Below are 15,949 nucleotides of genomic sequence, written 5' to 3' on the forward strand. Positions count from 1 at the left end.
GTAAAAGACTGGAGGTAGGAGGGGGTGCTTCCCGGAGCTGGTGATCCTGGAGCAAATCCATGAAGAAACAGCAGGTCCTAGCTGGACAAAATGGGAGAGGTGGTTGTGGAGGGACGGACGAGAAGAAGGAAAAACACTTTCTCATGGAAGAATGGACGACCTGGATGCCTGTAAGAGGGGGGAGGGAGGGAGGCCTCCTAAAAAGAGTCACAGTGTGAGAAGCCACCAAATGGGCAGTCCATGTCAAGACTCAGGAACGGGGCGCCTGGGTGGCTCAGTGGGTTAAAGCCTCTGCCTTCGGTTCAGGTCATGATCCCAGGGTTCTGGGATCGAGTCCCGCATGGGGCTCTCTGCCTCCTAGGGAGACTGCTTCCTCCTCTCTCTCTGCCTGCCTCTCTGTCAAATAAATAAAATCCTAAAAAACAGAAGACTCAGGAACAGCAGAACATGGCCTGGAGGCACAGCAGCAGCCTGGCTCTTTGCCACTGCTGGCCCGGCGTGGCGGGTCCCTTCATGTGTGAGACACACTGTCCAGGGGCTGAGTGAGGAGGGTGCCTGATGGCCTCCTGGTTCACGCAGCAGGACTCAGGGCAGGGGGCGGGGGGGGGGGGCAGAGGGCCTGTGTCCCATCCCACCCGGCTCGACTCCTCACCCAGCCTGTTTCCTCCCACTTAGCATCACCGCGTTTCGGACGGAGTTCTCCAGCCTTCCCGGCTCTGGGGAAAAGCAATGTGGTACTTGGGATCCAATGAAGGGACTCCAGACGAGTATCCCTGGAATGTGCTTCTCAGCCTTCAGCCCAAGATCGGCCACATGCCAATGGAGAGCCAACAGCTTAAGAAAAATTTTTGCCCCTCCCTTAGCTACCTAGAGGTATTGAAATTTGGGCGGGGGTGGGGTGGGGGGGGAGTGTCTTTCCCAGAATGGGAGTTGTTACCAGAAATTTTATCTGAGTGACCCATCTGTGTCTGTGTGTGTGTGTGGCAGGGTGGGGGGACAAACATTTTTTTTTTTTTTACGATTTTGTCAGAGCACCCAAGCAGGGGGAGTGACAGGCTGAGGGAGAAGCAGGCTCCCTGCTGAGCAAGGAGCCCGATGCCGAACTCGATCCCAGGACCCCAGGATCATGACCCGAGCTGAAGGCAGACACTTAGCTGACTGAGCCACGCAGGGCCCCCAAACCCCTGTGATTCTTGCCCTGTGAATCGCCTTACCCTGCCCACCGCCTTCCTTAGCTCAGATGTTCTGTAAACTCCACTTCTCCTTTGTCTTGGGGATCGCTGCATACCGGAGCGGTTCCTTCCTACAGAATGCAATCTGATTTTTCTCCCGTTCATCCATCTCCTGTCAACCTGTAATTTACCCACGTCGGTTTGCACGCTGGGATGTCAAACCGCAGCAGGCCGAGCAAATAACTGCTCGAGACAGAGGCAGGGTGGGTGGGTTCCTTTTGTTTAGACTTAAGATGATTAGATGAGGAAGCCTGGCCTTCCTATACAGGGTGGGTGTAACGTGATGCAAGCCCCTGAAGGAAACGCGCCTAGGCATACCTTGTACTTTATGTAAATGAGGCTGGGTGGAGATTTTAGTGCTCTAACCAGGTAAAGGTGATTGTGGGTGGGTCCAGAGGTCACCACCCCATGGGCCAACTGCACGGGGCCGGAGTCAGATATCCCTAAAAAAGACGTGGGTGGTGGGACCCCTGGGTGGCTCAGTCGTTAAGCTTCTCCCTCTGGCTCAGGTCATGATCCCAGGGTCCTGGGATCGAGCCCCGCATCGGGCGGGAAGCCTGTTCTCCCTCTCGCACTCCCCCTGCTTGTGTTCCCTCTCTATGTCTCTATGTCAAAAAAATCTTAAAAAAAAAAAAAAAAAGGTCGGGGTGGTCTGGGCCTGTGGGAGGTCTGGTCTGGGCAGCTGCCATCACCGGAGGGGTGGTTTCGGGTTTCATTTGCCTGAGTTCAGAGATAGGGGAAAGAAGAGCCGAGAAGAGTGGGGGGAGGGAGGGAGTGTAAGACAAAGTTGAGTTTGAGCAGGTGCACAGTGAAAGGTCAGGTCTTGGGGTCTAGCTGGTGACAAAATTTAGACCAGCCAGATTTGAGACCTTTTGGGGACGAGAGAATTTTCACTCCCCCCCCACCCCCCCGCCGCCTCCAACCAGCATGTGTTGGGACAGAAGGGTTCCATAAGCTACGGCTACTTCCAGGACAGGATGCCGAGGGGACTGTCCCTGGGACAACCACCCATCCGTTATCTGCCCTTCTGTTTCTGGGGCTTGCGACATCCTGGGAACTCCTCTCATTTGACTTCTGCCGTCCTCAGAATGAACAGGAAGTGGCTGTATCTGGTGGCGGGGGAGGAAGTGTGACTAGAATGTGACCCGGGATGTCAGCCCCAGCCAGTTCGAGACCGGCCTCTGCTCTGGGCGAAGCTGGCCTCGGGGCGGGGCAGGGCAGGGCGGGGAGAGGTGAGGGCAGAGGGCCCTGCCTTCCAGACGGCGGGGAAGTCTGGGGAAGTGCGGAAGAGAGCCGGCCCCTGAGGGTTGTCTGGATTTCCATTGCTTACAACCACTGTTGCCCTGGTGTTTGGGGCAGCTTCCCACCTCACACATCCTGTGGCTCAGTCCTTCCTGGGTTTCAAACTTTGCCTTTGGGCTTCCTGGTAGCCAGGGGGAAAAAGGAGAGGAGGTCGTTAAAAGGGACCAGGCTGGGCAGGGTGGGTAAAAATCATGATTGCACAAAGTGAAAATGTGTCCAAGGTCCGGTAACTCCTTCTTTGAGGGAAACCGCAAGATGTGAAAACCGGTTCAAAGGAGAATCCGAAGACTTACATAAAGATAATCAGGAATGCAGAAATGAATTTGCTGATAGATGCAAACTTGGCTTCCTCCAAAGGGCAGAAATCAATTGCATCTTCACAGACGGGCTGGGAATCCTTTGCAATCTTTTGCATTACTACAAGCTTTCTACAATATACAGAATACCTTAGGGGGTATTTAATTTAAGTACCTTAGGGGTGCCTGGGTGGCTCCATGGGTTAAGAGGCTGCCTTTGGCTCGGGTGTGATATTAGGGTCCTGGGATCGAACCTTGAGTTGGGGTCCCTGCAGAACAGAGTCTGCTTCTCCTTCTTCCTCTCCCTCCCCCCCCTCCTTCTGCCTCCCCATTCGTGCTCTCTCGCTATAATCTTTAAAGGGGGGAAAAAAACGTAAAAGAGTAGGCAAGGCAGGCTTTTATAGAATCAGATAATCTGGAAGGTTGCTAGAGGACATCAAGTCGTCTTTTTGCCCATGTCCAAGACTCACACTCTTGCCTAATGGGTGTTAGATGTATCAGGCATTTTTAGCAAGAGATTCTAAGCAGCTCCTAGGGACTAATGGAAGTTTTGGGGGGAAGGCTAAACACCACCAGAAAGATGGCTCTGTCTCTCGTTGGGGGGGGGGGGCCCTTGCCCTCAGCCTTTAGGAAACCTGGCTTGTCCACACAACACCCTGAGCCCTGTCTTGAGCAACTCCGGCTCCCAAACCAGAATGCCAGAGTATTAACTTACAATGAGAACTGGGGCGGAGGGCAGAGGTCGAGTGAGATTGCCCAGTGTTAAAACAAACTTCTCGGATGAATTAGCTGAGTACATCCGTTATTTCAGACTCGCAGCAAGGGAACCAGCAAAAAGGACAAGCCAGTTCAAAACATGTTCCAAGGGGCCAGGACTGACATAAGATAATGCTTTTAGGGGCTTCACTCCTGGGGCTGCAAAGCCATCATGCTTTTGTTGGCTGTGTAGGTCACACCTGGGTCCTGAGCGGGCACCGTTGCCCAGAGATGCCAGGTGCTGTCTATTAATCAGAAATAATGAGCCAGGCAGCTGTGGCTTCTAATCAGACAATCCCCCCAGAGTGTCAGATGGAAGCCAATTAGCCGAGGCACCAAGCAACAAAATTCTGCCTTTCCAAGCAAAACATCAGAAAGTGCTCGAGCCCCTTAGCGGAGAGGCCGGGCCCCCGCGTCTAGCCTTTTCCCACATTTACGTTGATCTTTTCTTGTTCCTGGGTGAGCTGGGGGCCGGTTCCAGGATTGGAACCTTCGGAAGCGGTAAACCCTGGCCCCTGGAGCGGAGTCTGAGGACTTTCTGGGGGAAAAAAAAAAATTAAGTTTCTTTGGCCACCAGCTCTCCCCATTCTGTGGCCAAGAGCCACATTCTTTCTCGGGCCACGTCATTTCATTCTCAGTTGCTAGGGAGCCTTCGGAGGCCTATGGGCGGTGGCACAAACTCCAGTCTTTGAGACATGAAAAAACAGCGGTGACAACAACAAAGCTCCCCTTCTGGGCAGACGATTTTGTTAGGGCAGAGAGCCAATGCCAGGAATGTGGCAGCTCCTCTCCCAGGAACACTGGGCTGGCATCTTTAACCTTCCCTTCCGTACTCTGTGTGTGTGTGTGGACGGGGTGGGGCACGCTCATATTTTTCAAACCAGCCACACAAACAGGTGCACATTCTCTACGCTCTATAAGTTCCTTTTTTTACTTAACAAGAGCTCTTGGCCACCGTTCTATTAGCTCCTGTGACTCCTCCTCATTCCTCCTACTAGTGTTCCAAGGTCATTTAACCATCCCCCGACTGCTTCCAGTCCTTTGCCACGGACATTGTTTTTTTTTTTTTTTTTTTTAAGATTTTATTTATTTATTTGACAGAGATCACAAGTAGGCAGAGAGGCAGGCAGAGAGAGAGGAAGGGAAGCAGGCTCCCTGCTGAGCAGAGAGCCCGATGCGGGGCTTGATCCCAGGACCCTGAGATCATGACCTGAGCCGAAGGCAGAGGCTTAACCCACTGAGCCACCCAGACGCCCGGACATTGGTTTAAAGTTCAGTCTGCAAGTGGCCAATCCCGTTTCCCTCCTTTCCAGCTCCCCTCAGACATCCCGCTGCGGCCTCGGAACACAGCACACTCACTCCCTCCTACCTAAAAATTTAAAGTCCGCGCCCTCCCCCCCCCCACATTCTCCCTCTTGCTGTTGCCCTATTTCGCTTCTTTTCACGACCCAAACTCTTTATTTTTCCCAAATAAAAATAGTCTTTCTTTTCAGGTTATAAAAAAGGAAACTATTCTTTGGGACACACTCAAATGATGCAAGAAGAGTACAAAGAAAGTGAAAGTCACCTGCTCTCCTCATCAGACGTGACTGTGTTGGCTAGTGTCCTTCCTGGCACATCCGGTCACGGGCGACCTTACGTAAGCAGCCTCATTCCGCACATGCCGGGGCAGCCTCTTCTGCCCCCTGCCCTGCTGTGTGCCAGACACAGGCTGTTCTTGGAAGAGCGGGACTGGACCGCACAACCTTCCCAGCCACAGACATCTAAGTGCATCTACATGCTCGAGCCCATGATTCTCTGTGGAAACCACTCCAGTCCCCAGTGGCCTTCCTGTGGCAAAGCTGGAGGTTTGGGGGCATTTCCTGAAAACTGCAAGATATGACAGAGCCCAGAACTGGGAGGCAGGGGCCCTGGGTTCTGGAATAGGCACCCCTCCCAGCAGACCACCTTGTTGGGCCTCTCAGAAGTGTCTGTCACCACTGAGTGCCACCTTCATGGGACATTCTTCTTGATTCTCCGCCACCACGTTCACGCCGGGCTCCCCCCACAGTCCAGCCTCCTTTCTGGACACTTCGAGGTCTCCTCTGTTCTTCAAAAGTCAGTGTACCTTAGCCCTGGACCCACCTTTTATCTTCCGTGGTCTTTCCAGGTGACTCCATCGCATTGCCCGGGACTCTGGGACTCCCAAATCCCTATCTCTACCCAGATGCCTGGATTTGCTTGCCTCCCTACCGCACGCCCAACTTGTTGTGCGCCACCTCATGGGAAGATACTCCACGCACCGAGCCTTCCAGGCTGTTTCCTACTTCCTGCTTCTGGGAAGCTTCTCCACCAGGGCCTTGCCCCTGGCCCCCATACTGGTCCCAACCTGGTCAGCCCCATCCAGCCGCCCTCAGAGCTGCAGCTCCTCCTGCTGTCCGAGTTTAGCGGTCCTCCCTTTTCCAGAGCCTACATTCCAGAACCTTCTGAGCCCAGCCTGCCACCGTTGTTCTGTTGGAGCCTGTGGGTGTGTAGTGTGCGCAGTGGAATGTGGGAGACAATAACGATCACTCAAGCATTTCACCGAAGAGAAAGGAAGCACTTAAGAGAACACCTTTTGAGGGTGGGAAGGCTTTTCTAATGCTTCAGACCCTTTTGTCTGCTCCACCCTCCCCGCCCCCACCACGCCCCAGCAAGGCCAGTCCTATCGAGCTGCTCAAGTTGGGGCTTAGACACGACCAGCTCTGCCAGTTGCCAGCTCTGTGACCTTAGACACATCGCTTAAACTGTCTCAGTGTCCCCATCTTTAAAATGAGGATAACGAGAGGGCGCCTGGCTGGCTCATTCAGTGCGACTCCTGATCTCAAGGTTGTGAGTTCAAGCCCCACGTGGGGCGTGGAGCCTACTTTAAAATAAAACAAACAAAAAAAAGAGGATGATGTTAGTACGTACCACATGGAGAGGATTTACTGTGAGGTGATGCGCGTCTAGTGCTTGTCACATGCTAGGTGCTTTGGAAATGTCGTAGATGGTTTTGGCTGAGAATACGGAGATTCCGAGAGAAAGGAAATGTCCCCCTTCTAACTTGAAGCCACTGCAGTCACCTAGTATAAATCACAGCGAGAAAGTCACCCTTCAGTTCTAGAAAGAGGGCTGGCATCATGGGGGAGAACCTGACTTTGGTGCCTCCCCAGACCCGAGGCCTATATCCTCAAAAGTCGGGTCCTGGGTCATGAAGAGTCCTGGCCTAGAGTCCCAGAAGAGGGCGCGCCACAGGCACTCCTTCCCCAGCTTCACCTACTTGGGATGGATTAGTCCCCCTCTCTGAGCCTTATCTTCCTTTTCTATAAAGTAAAGTTTTGAACTGAGTGATGGGGGTGGGGGTGGGAGGAGATGTCTCTTCCTTAAATCCCTGATGAAAAAAAGGTGAGTGACATTATATTATGTAAAGACTCTCAACTTTAATCCAAGATTCAGAGAACTCTGAACGCCCCTGAAACTGTGTGCAAGACTATATGTGTGACCTGTATGTACACGGGTGTGAGCATTTCTCTCTGAGCATATTTTGGGAATAGCTTTCTTTAGCTCTGTAAAGGAGGTCTGTGATCCCAGAAGAATAGTCACCATCCTGGTTCAGGCCTTCTATCTGGACTACAGCAACAGCCTCCAAATTGGTCTCCCCGCTCCTTTCTCTGTCCTTTAAACCTATCCTCCACCTACCACACAGGGTATCCTTCTAAACTGCAACGCCGGCCGTCATTCCCTTGCTTGAATCTTCCTACTGGCTCTAGTTGCCTAAATTCCTTGCATGGGCATTTAAAGACAATCATGATCTCACCCAGCCTGCTCCCCACACTCATACCCTGGTGCATTCTAATCTATTTTGTCTGTCCTCAACCCCTCTGTGTCCTCTCCTGCCCTGGCCACAGGGAACATTTCTCTGCTTCCTGAATGCGTCAAGCACTTTCACAACTCTCTTCCTTTGCAGGAACTTCCCTGTACTCCATCTGACAAATCCTGTATGTGCTTCAAAATCCAACTCAGGTGTCTGACTCCTTTGTGATGTCTCCCTGACACCTCCCCCAAATTAACCACACCCTTTGTGCTCCAGCTCTTGTGTTAAACACATTTATCCCACTGAACTGTAATTACGTGTTTGAGTGTCTGTCTCCCCAGGTAGAGATGAAGCTCTCCAAGGAGAGAAACCAAGTTTCTGACTCACGTTTTAATCCCCAGTGTCCAGCACAGGGCCTGGCACCACGTATGTACGGTAAAGACGATCTAAAATGAGTCAATAAGTTAATGAAGGAAGTCAGTGAGTGAGCAAACTAAGAAGGAAGAATGCATACACCTGAACAGGTGCGTGTTGGGTTGGGTCCCGCCCCGCCCCGCCCCGCCCCGCCCCGCCCCGCCCCGCCCCGCCCCGCCCCGCCCCGCCCCGCCCCGCCCCGCCCCGCCCCGCCCCGCCCCGCCCCCCAACCCACGGAACTACATTTCCCAGAAGGCCGCGCGTCCTGCGCATGCGCACCCGAGCGCTAGGAAGCTGCGACGCCGAGTTTCACTCTGGCTACCTCCTCAGAGTCGGAGCTTCAGTAGGAGCCGTGCCCAGGCCGAACCCGAGCTGTAGCCCGAGCGCGGCGGTGCCCTCCGCCTGCCCCCTCGCCTTCCTCAGCTTCGGTGAGAGGGGCGGGCAGGCCACCTGCCTGTCGCCGGGGCTGGGGTCCCGGGGACGCGGGGGAGACGGAGCCGAGCTGGGACCGGAAGGGGGCGGGCGTGGGAGTGAGGGAGGGCTGGGCCGGGCCGGGGAAGAGCCCCGGGGTGAGGTCCGGGGGGATTGGGAGGACCCGCCGCGGGGCTGGGGCAGCAGGCGGCGGGAGCTGGGGAAATCGGACGCGCTGGCAGCTTGGGACAGGACCGGGTGCGAGGGTGAACGCCGGGTGGAAGCCGAAGGGCTGGAAGGGGGAGGGGCGCAGACCCTGGGAGTTTGGGGCGGTCGCGAGGAGGGGACCCCTTCCTACAGGACGGGGGTCGAGGCGGTAGGGTTATTGCCACCGAGCTGCGTGGTTCGGGGTGTGGATTCTGCTGGGCTCTGCCTCCGGGTGGACGACTCGCTAGAGCCCGGGGCTGTACTTTGGAAGAGTTTGCCCCCGAACTCCGCTTCCTTCGCCTCAAGTAGGGGTCGCCCCGCCAGGAATCTCCTGTTTCTTGGGGTCCTGGGTTACTTTTGAGGGGTGCATAATGTATGTTGAAGAGGGTTTAGAAGACGCTCTTTTCTGAAGCCGTCCTTTCGTGTGCCCCCCCCCCCCAACTCCCCTCGAGCCAGCTGCTCTCCTCCGCACTGGTTCCACTTCCCTAAGTGCCAGTAACAATGGAAATAGTGTGTGCAGAGGCGCTTGGACCGTTAAGAATTAACTCAGAATATTTCTGCCTGCCATCCTGACTCGTCTAGAGTTCTAGAAGGCGGATTTCTGGTAGCCAAAGTCAGGCTTTACCATCGTGCTAACAACTATAACAGGCCTCTTGTTCATTCGCTGTGTGACCTTGGGCAAACTTTTACCCTCTCTGGTGTGCTCATTTTCCTGGATACTTACACTGTACACTGGCTTATGAAGTCTGTTTAGGCCTTCCCATGAAAGAGCTGAGGTGTTTGGTTTTTTTCCTCCGTCTCCTTGATTATTGAGTGGGTAGAGAGGGAGACTGTTGTACCTTTGCCCTGCCCAGGCTGTTGGAAAATAAATCCGGTGCTTTCCAGTGCCCAGCCGCAGCGCACAGACCCAACATCTGTGCATTCGTTTTCACTGACTGCCGTTTCTCAGTTTAAAACCTGATCGTCTTTTTCCTTGTTGGCAAAGGTGCCCTGGAATTTGTGTGGCCGAGTCCCCAAGGCTTTCGGATTTGTTCAGTTTCTGTTGTTTGCGTTTTCTATCAAGATGGGAACTCAAACAAGTCATTCCTCCTAAGGATCTAGTGTCTTCGTCGAGAAGAAACAGTTTGTGCCGGCCCTCCAGAGAGAAAAGGTAAGAGCCGCGGGGACTTTTCATTGTTGCCTTCTGGATCTGGTTTTTCAGTAGAGGAGGTGGAGAGCGGGGAGGGTAGAATTTGAGGCCTCGGCGATGAAAGTCAGCCTTGGGAGTCGATTGTTGATTGCCAACTGTCTCAAATAAAGTCAAGTGCTTTCTTGCCAAGGGCTTCTCCTGTTTAACCAGTCCTAGAAGATGCTTTCCACAGTTTCCACTCAAGGCATGCTTTACGGGGTGAAGGACGCAAGTCATGATTTCTGCATCTGAACTGGAAATTGGTATTTCTTTTGTTGCACGAACAAAACTGGGTGCCTTCTTTGTGTCAAGGCCCATACTCAATGGTGGGGCACCCTGATGAGCGACAAGGGCTCTGTCACCTTGGCGGTCATCATTCGGTGAAGCAGACAGACGGACCGTAGACGGTGGCAAGGTGTTGTCGGTGTCCTGTGTGTTGAGGGAGGAGAAATCACAGGGCCGAACCCCAGCCCCCGGTGCCCTAACCCCATTTGTTCAGGAAGTGGTAGAAGGGAAGGTTCCGGAAGAGGATAACTAAGGTGAGTTGTGAGGGAGTAGGACTTGAAAAGGAGGGGAGAAGCCCAGCAGAGGAGTTGGCGTCTGCGTCCAGAAGTTACCCGGTGCGCCTAGGCCACCGGAAGTAGCTCCATGTGGCTGGAGCACCCGAGGAGGCTGGCGAGGTAGGCAGAGGGCTGAGTGTGGAGGGTTTTGTGGGCTGTGCCAAGCCTCTGGGGAGCAGGATTTTAGCAGAATTCCATGAGGGCATTTTAAACGAGCTCACGGGCTGGAAAGTACGGGATGGATTAGGCCGGATTATGCTCATTGTGACTCTTTGCTTACACCACGCCAGCTTCTGATAGACGGGGAGTTAGACATGAGACGTTGCCTTTGGTTTGCTTGTAGCCTCCTTGAAGAGATAGAATGGACGTAGAGAACCGTACCGGGCAGACAAGGGCTGTGAAAGTTGATAAGAGGGTGTTTTCTTTCAGTTGGGTGCCTTGAGGCATCATGGCCGTGCTGTTTAAACTGGTTTGTTTTGTTTTGTTTTTTAAGATTTTATTTATTTATTTGACAGAGAGCAAGAGAGCACCAGCAGGCAGAGCAGCAGGCAGAGAGAAAGGGAGAAGCTGGCTCCCCACTGAGCAGGGAGCCCGATGCGGGGCTGGATCCCAGAACCCTGGGATCATGACCGAGCCGAAGGCAGTCGCTTAACCAACTGAGCCATCCTGGCACCCATGGCCGTGCTATTTAAACTGGGTCTTGGAAGTATGGGTAAGGGGAGGACGAGTGGCCAGGTGCAAATTCTGCATGGAGCCAAGGCACGGAGGTGGGGAAGCTGGGTGTATGGGGGGAGGAGGGGGGCGTTGTCACTTAAACTGTTGGGGGCAGTTGGGTTGCGGAAGGGGAGGTGTAGACCAAAAGGGGGTGCTGAAGGCAAGCACACGGGCAAATACTGGTCATAGGGAGGGACCAGATCGTGATGGGCTTTCAGTGTCAACCCAAGGAACTTGAAATGTGTTCCGGAAGTATACTTCGGGAGGCTCGGTCTTGCACGTGGCTCTCAGGCGGACCAGGAGGGACCGCTGGAGAAGCCAGTTGGAAGAGAATACTTACCAGGGTGAGAGGCATTAAGGTCCGAAGCCGATGCTGGCAGCAGGGGCTGAGGAGGTGAGGAGAGAGGAGAGAGCAAGCCATGGCAGCTGCACGACTGTGGAGGAAAGGTGGTGAAGAGCTGAAACCCAGGTTTTTCTCCTAACGGCCTGGGACAGGGACTCCAGAGGGGAAAGCAGAATTAGGAAGGAAGGTGAGTCAGGCTTCAGACATGGAAGGCGCCCAAGGGGCCAACAGGAATGGGGCCACGGGCCCCACAGAAACTGGGTGCCAGGGCTAGTGCTTGGCGCTTGGGGTAAGATGTGTTTGTTTTCATGTTTACCTTGGGTAAACACAGAGCTGGGTTAATTCACACTCATCACAGTTCACGCGTGGCTTGCTTTTATTTCCTAAGGGATTTTTAATGAATGTAGCCAGCGCCTGCATTGCATTGACCCAAACCCAAAGCTTGAGAGGAAAGTATACGTGTAATCCTTTGATCTTTCTCCCCATCCTGAGCTAACCAGTATCCCCTCGCTTTCGGGTAGTTTTGTCATACCTGCGTGTTTCTAAGGGAAAAAAAAAATACATTGTTGAGATTTATCTGAATTATCGCATGTCGTCGTCTGGTTCATTTGTTTTCACTGCCGAGTAATCCATGGGCGTGAGCACACGACAGTCATGTATCTAATGTCCCGCTGCTGGGCACGGAGGTGTTCTGCTGTTGCAGATGTGCTGCTCTGGACATTTCCAGGCACATCTGTATTACATGTGCGAGAGGTGTTCTTGGGTATGAACTTCGGGGTGACATTTTGCTGGGCTATAGGGTAAATAAAGGTGCCACTCTCATAGACAAAGCCAGACTGTGTTCTCAAGTGGTTGTACCAGCGTGTGTGTTCCCATTCCTGCCGTCGCTCACTACAGGCTGACTTTATTTTTGCCAATTGAATGGGTATAAAACGGGATCCTTGGGATTGTGATTTCTGTGTTCCTGACCCTGACATGGGATAAAGATAAGCTCGTTGGCACACGTGTTTCCTGTGAAATATTTGCTTGTGATTTTGGCCAACGTTTTGTTATTTACTGATTGTAAGGGTTCTTTACAGATTCTTGATTTTGATCCGTTTGTTCATATTGTGAATGTTTTCTTTTTTCTTCTTTATTTAAGCCATCTTTTGTTGAACCATTCTTTTTTTTTTTTTTTAATGATTTTATTCATTTACTTGACAGACAGAGATCACAAGTAGGCAGAGAGGCAGGCAGAGAGAGAGGAGGAAGCAGGCTCCCGGCTGAGCAGAGAGCCCGATGCGGGGCTTGATCCCAGGACCCTGAGATCATGACCTGAGCCGAAGGCAGAGGCTTTAACCCACTGAGCCACCCAGGCGCCCCTTGTAGAACCATTCTTAATTTTAATGTAGTGAAATTTTGTTGCTTGCTGTTTTCTTTTGTAGTCAGTGTTCTATGTCGCGTTTATTTCATTTATTTTTTGTCAAGGTTTTATTTATTTGTCGGAGAGAAAGAGAGAGATAACAGGCAAGGGAAGCAACAGGCAGAGGGAGAGGGAGAAGCAGGCTCCCCACTGATCCCCAGGACCCTAGGATCATGACCTGAGCCGAAGGCAGACACTTAAGGGACTGAGCCACCCAGGAGCCCCTCTGTGTCTCGTTTAATACCTCTTTTCCTGACCTTAGTCCTTGCCTTTAGGACTCTGTGTCCTAGCGGAGGGCCGGTAGACACTTGGGCTCAGATGTTACATGGACATTGGTTGTCAGAAGAGCCCCCTTCTGGGGCGCCTGGGTGGCTCAGTGGGTTAAAGCCTCTGCCTTCAGCTCAGGTCATGATCCCAGGACCCTGGGATCGAGCCCCACAAGTCTCTGCTCGGCAGGGAGCCTGCTCCCCACCCCCCGCTGCCTGCCTCTCTGCCTACTTGTGATCTCTACCAAATAAATAAATAAATAAAATCTTAAAAAAAAAAAAAAAGAAGTGCCCCTTTCTGCCTGTGGGCAGGAGTGGGTGTAGGAAAGATTTCACGGGGTGGAGAGCTTCAAGCAATATTTCCTCCTAAGTTGCTGAGGAAAGCCGTATCTGTAGAGGGAGAGGCACTTTCCTACTTTTTGACAGAGAAATGGAGTCAGAGAAGTATTTGTCTCAGAGAGTAGGTCCAGGACGGTGGCAGCGCTGTGATGGGTGTGGGGGGAGCTAGAGACTAACCCGTTAGTTTGCACGTCGTCCGTGGCCGGTTTCCCACTCTCGGGGCAGAGTTGCATAGTTGCCTCAGACACCCAGTGCTCTGCAAAAGCCTGGAACCCATCCTCTTTCGGCCCATAGGGAAGAGCTTGCCGACCACTGTCGCGGGGCATCGTGGTAAGTGTGGTAACCCGACCAGTGTGTCCCAGCCACCACAGTGGTTCACCTGGTTGTTGCTGGATGGGTAATGAGTCTAGGTCAGCGCTGCAAATGTTGTCAGTTTTTCTGCTTTCCAGAAGCTGGAAATTTGGATTTTTTTTTTTAAATAGTGAATATTCCAATTTTTAAACAGCAGCTCAGTTTAAAAAAACAAAGCAAAACAGAAAAACCTGGAAACTGTGTTGGCGAGGAAAAACCTATCTGGCAGGCCAGTGTGTCCAGCATCAGCGTACCCCTTGTGTCTTGGTGGACTCTGGAAACAGATTTGGGTTGCCTTAGGCCTGTGGATTCTTGGGCAGGTTGCTTATCTTCTCTTGCCTCCCGTCCTCATCGGTAGAGTCAAGCGAAGACCCATGCCTGGGACCACAGGGCTCGGAACAATAACCCGTGTAAGGGGCTCAGCGCGTGGTGCCTTGTAAGCCCTTGGTTGGTGGCCATTGCTCTAACTCCTGCCACTGCTTCCACGGCTCCCCCACTTTGACCCCCTGGGGAGGCCTGGGACCCAGGGCTCCGTCCTGACAAGCTGCCAGTGGTCACCTCGGTCCTAGCAGAGAAAGATCAGCGTAGTGGTTCTTGTGCTGGTGGAGGAGGTTGGCTACAGGGAATTGGAAGGTTGCTAGGGCCTGCCCCCTGGCCACCCCATGGCTTGATTTTTATGTATTTATTTATTTATTGACAGCAGGGGGAGGGGCAGAGGGAGAGAGAAAATCCCAAAAAAGCGCCCCGCACCCCCGCTTCGGCACAGAGCCTGAGGTTGGGCACCATCTCACAACCCCGAGATCATGACCTGAGCTGAAATCAACCGACTGAGCCAGCCAGGTGCCCCACCTGTTGGCTTTCTGAGCCCTGTTTGGAAGGTTCTGCTCTGACCTTCCCCTGGAGGGCTCAGGCAGGCACCCACTAGAAGAGGAGTTGTCCCTTCCTGTCCCGCAGCCCCATGTGTAAGGGACAGATCAAGTGTTCGTGTCCTTCCGTCTCTCAGAAACCTAGTACACTCTGGGTGGCACCGGCTTGAGCGATCTGTTTTTGAGACAAAAGCCCCTTCTGCGGTGCCCGCCTGTTGCGGTAGTTCAGGGATGTGGATGGTCTGTTTTATGCCTTTTCTTGGAACTCAGAGATGGGGATGTGTCCTGGCAAAGAGGTGCCATGGTACTTCGCGGAGGTGTGCTTGCGAAACCGCCCTGGGGTTGTTAGCAGCCTTCAGAGTAATGGTGCTAAGTCACGGTGGTGGGGTTGGGGGGTTGGTTTATATTTTTGGTCTTTTAAAAGTGCTGGGCAGGGGCACCTGGGTGGCTCAGTGGGTTAAGCCTCTGCCTTCAGCTCGGGTCATGATCTCGGGGTCCTGGGATCAAGCCCCAAGTTGGGCTCTCTGCTCGGCAGGGAGCCTGCATCCCCCCACCCCCTGCCCCTCCTGCCTCTCTGCCTACTTGTGATCTCTCTCTCTGTCAAATAAATAAATAAAATGTTTAAAAAAAAATAAAAGTGCTGGGCATTTGAAAGAGATGTGTTACTCATAACGGAAGTAATACTTTCCCACTATAGAAAATGTGAAGCGTTCAGGTAGGTAAGAAAATCAATCCAGAGACCTTCTACGGTTTCTCTTGTTGAAAGGCAACCGGTGTAAACACTCAGTGGGTTTCCATGGAATTTCCTCTATGCTTCTCTTACCTGGTCAAAATATGGCAAATATCTTTATGCCAGAGGTTTTCTATAATCTCCTTAGATAGAGTATGGGGTCAAAGCAAGTGAACATTTCTAAACCACTCCATACGTGTTAGCACACTTCTCTGGAAAGGGTTTATCCTTTCCAGGGGTGGGAGGACTCCGTGTACTCCTGCAGGCACCAAGTTGTTGACATTAAGCTTTGTTTGTTTGTTTTTTTTATTTTAATTTTTAAACTATTTTGATAGGCAAAAAAAATAATGTCCCATTGTTTTAAATTTGCATTAAAAGCAACATTTCTAGTCAGGTAGGACATTTCTTAGCCGCGTTTGTGTGCAGGAGTGGCCTCTCCCGGGTCAGTGGGAAGGCTTCCTGCCAGGGCCCCTGGTGGCTGGCTGCACTGTCCCGAGGTCTTGGAAGGTCATGGTCCTCGTGTCAGCTGGTGGGTGTGGAGTTTCAGGCCGAGCTTCTTGGAAAGGCCCTGAAGGAGAGGCGGCTTAGGAAATAGGCCTGCTGGCTTCCCGTCCATGCTCCCCAGAACTCTCCGTTCTGCAGGAGAGCATCCTGGGCCGCTGGAGAAGTGGGCGTGGCGGCCGTTTCTGTGTCCAGAGCACCATTCTTGCATTTTACATATCAGTGGGCAGCTTGCCATTCCATTTGCAAATAGATTCCCGTGCTCATCAGACTCCGG

General features: G+C 52.7%; 1 protein-coding gene across 2 annotated transcripts in view; it reads left to right on the forward strand.

Annotated features, from left to right (window-relative positions):
- The first annotated feature begins 8,095 nt into the window (after positions 1-8,095).
- The window catches only part of DTX2 (deltex E3 ubiquitin ligase 2), a 36,069-nt gene continuing 28,215 nt past the window's right edge, over positions 8,096-15,949 (forward strand). Inside the window, exons 1-2 of one of the 2 annotated variants that reach the window (XM_080830376.1) lie at positions 8,096-8,242; positions 9,418-9,582. The gene's annotated coding sequence lies outside the window, so the exon portion shown is untranslated. Of the gene's footprint in view, positions 8,243-9,417; positions 9,583-15,949 lie in introns of those variants that run through there. The other variant, XM_080830375.1, reaches the window with a different exon arrangement.

Source organism: Martes martes (genome assembly GCF_963455335.1).
Source record: "Martes martes genome assembly, chromosome: 18".
Lineage (NCBI taxonomy): Eukaryota > Metazoa > Chordata > Mammalia > Carnivora > Mustelidae > Martes > Martes martes.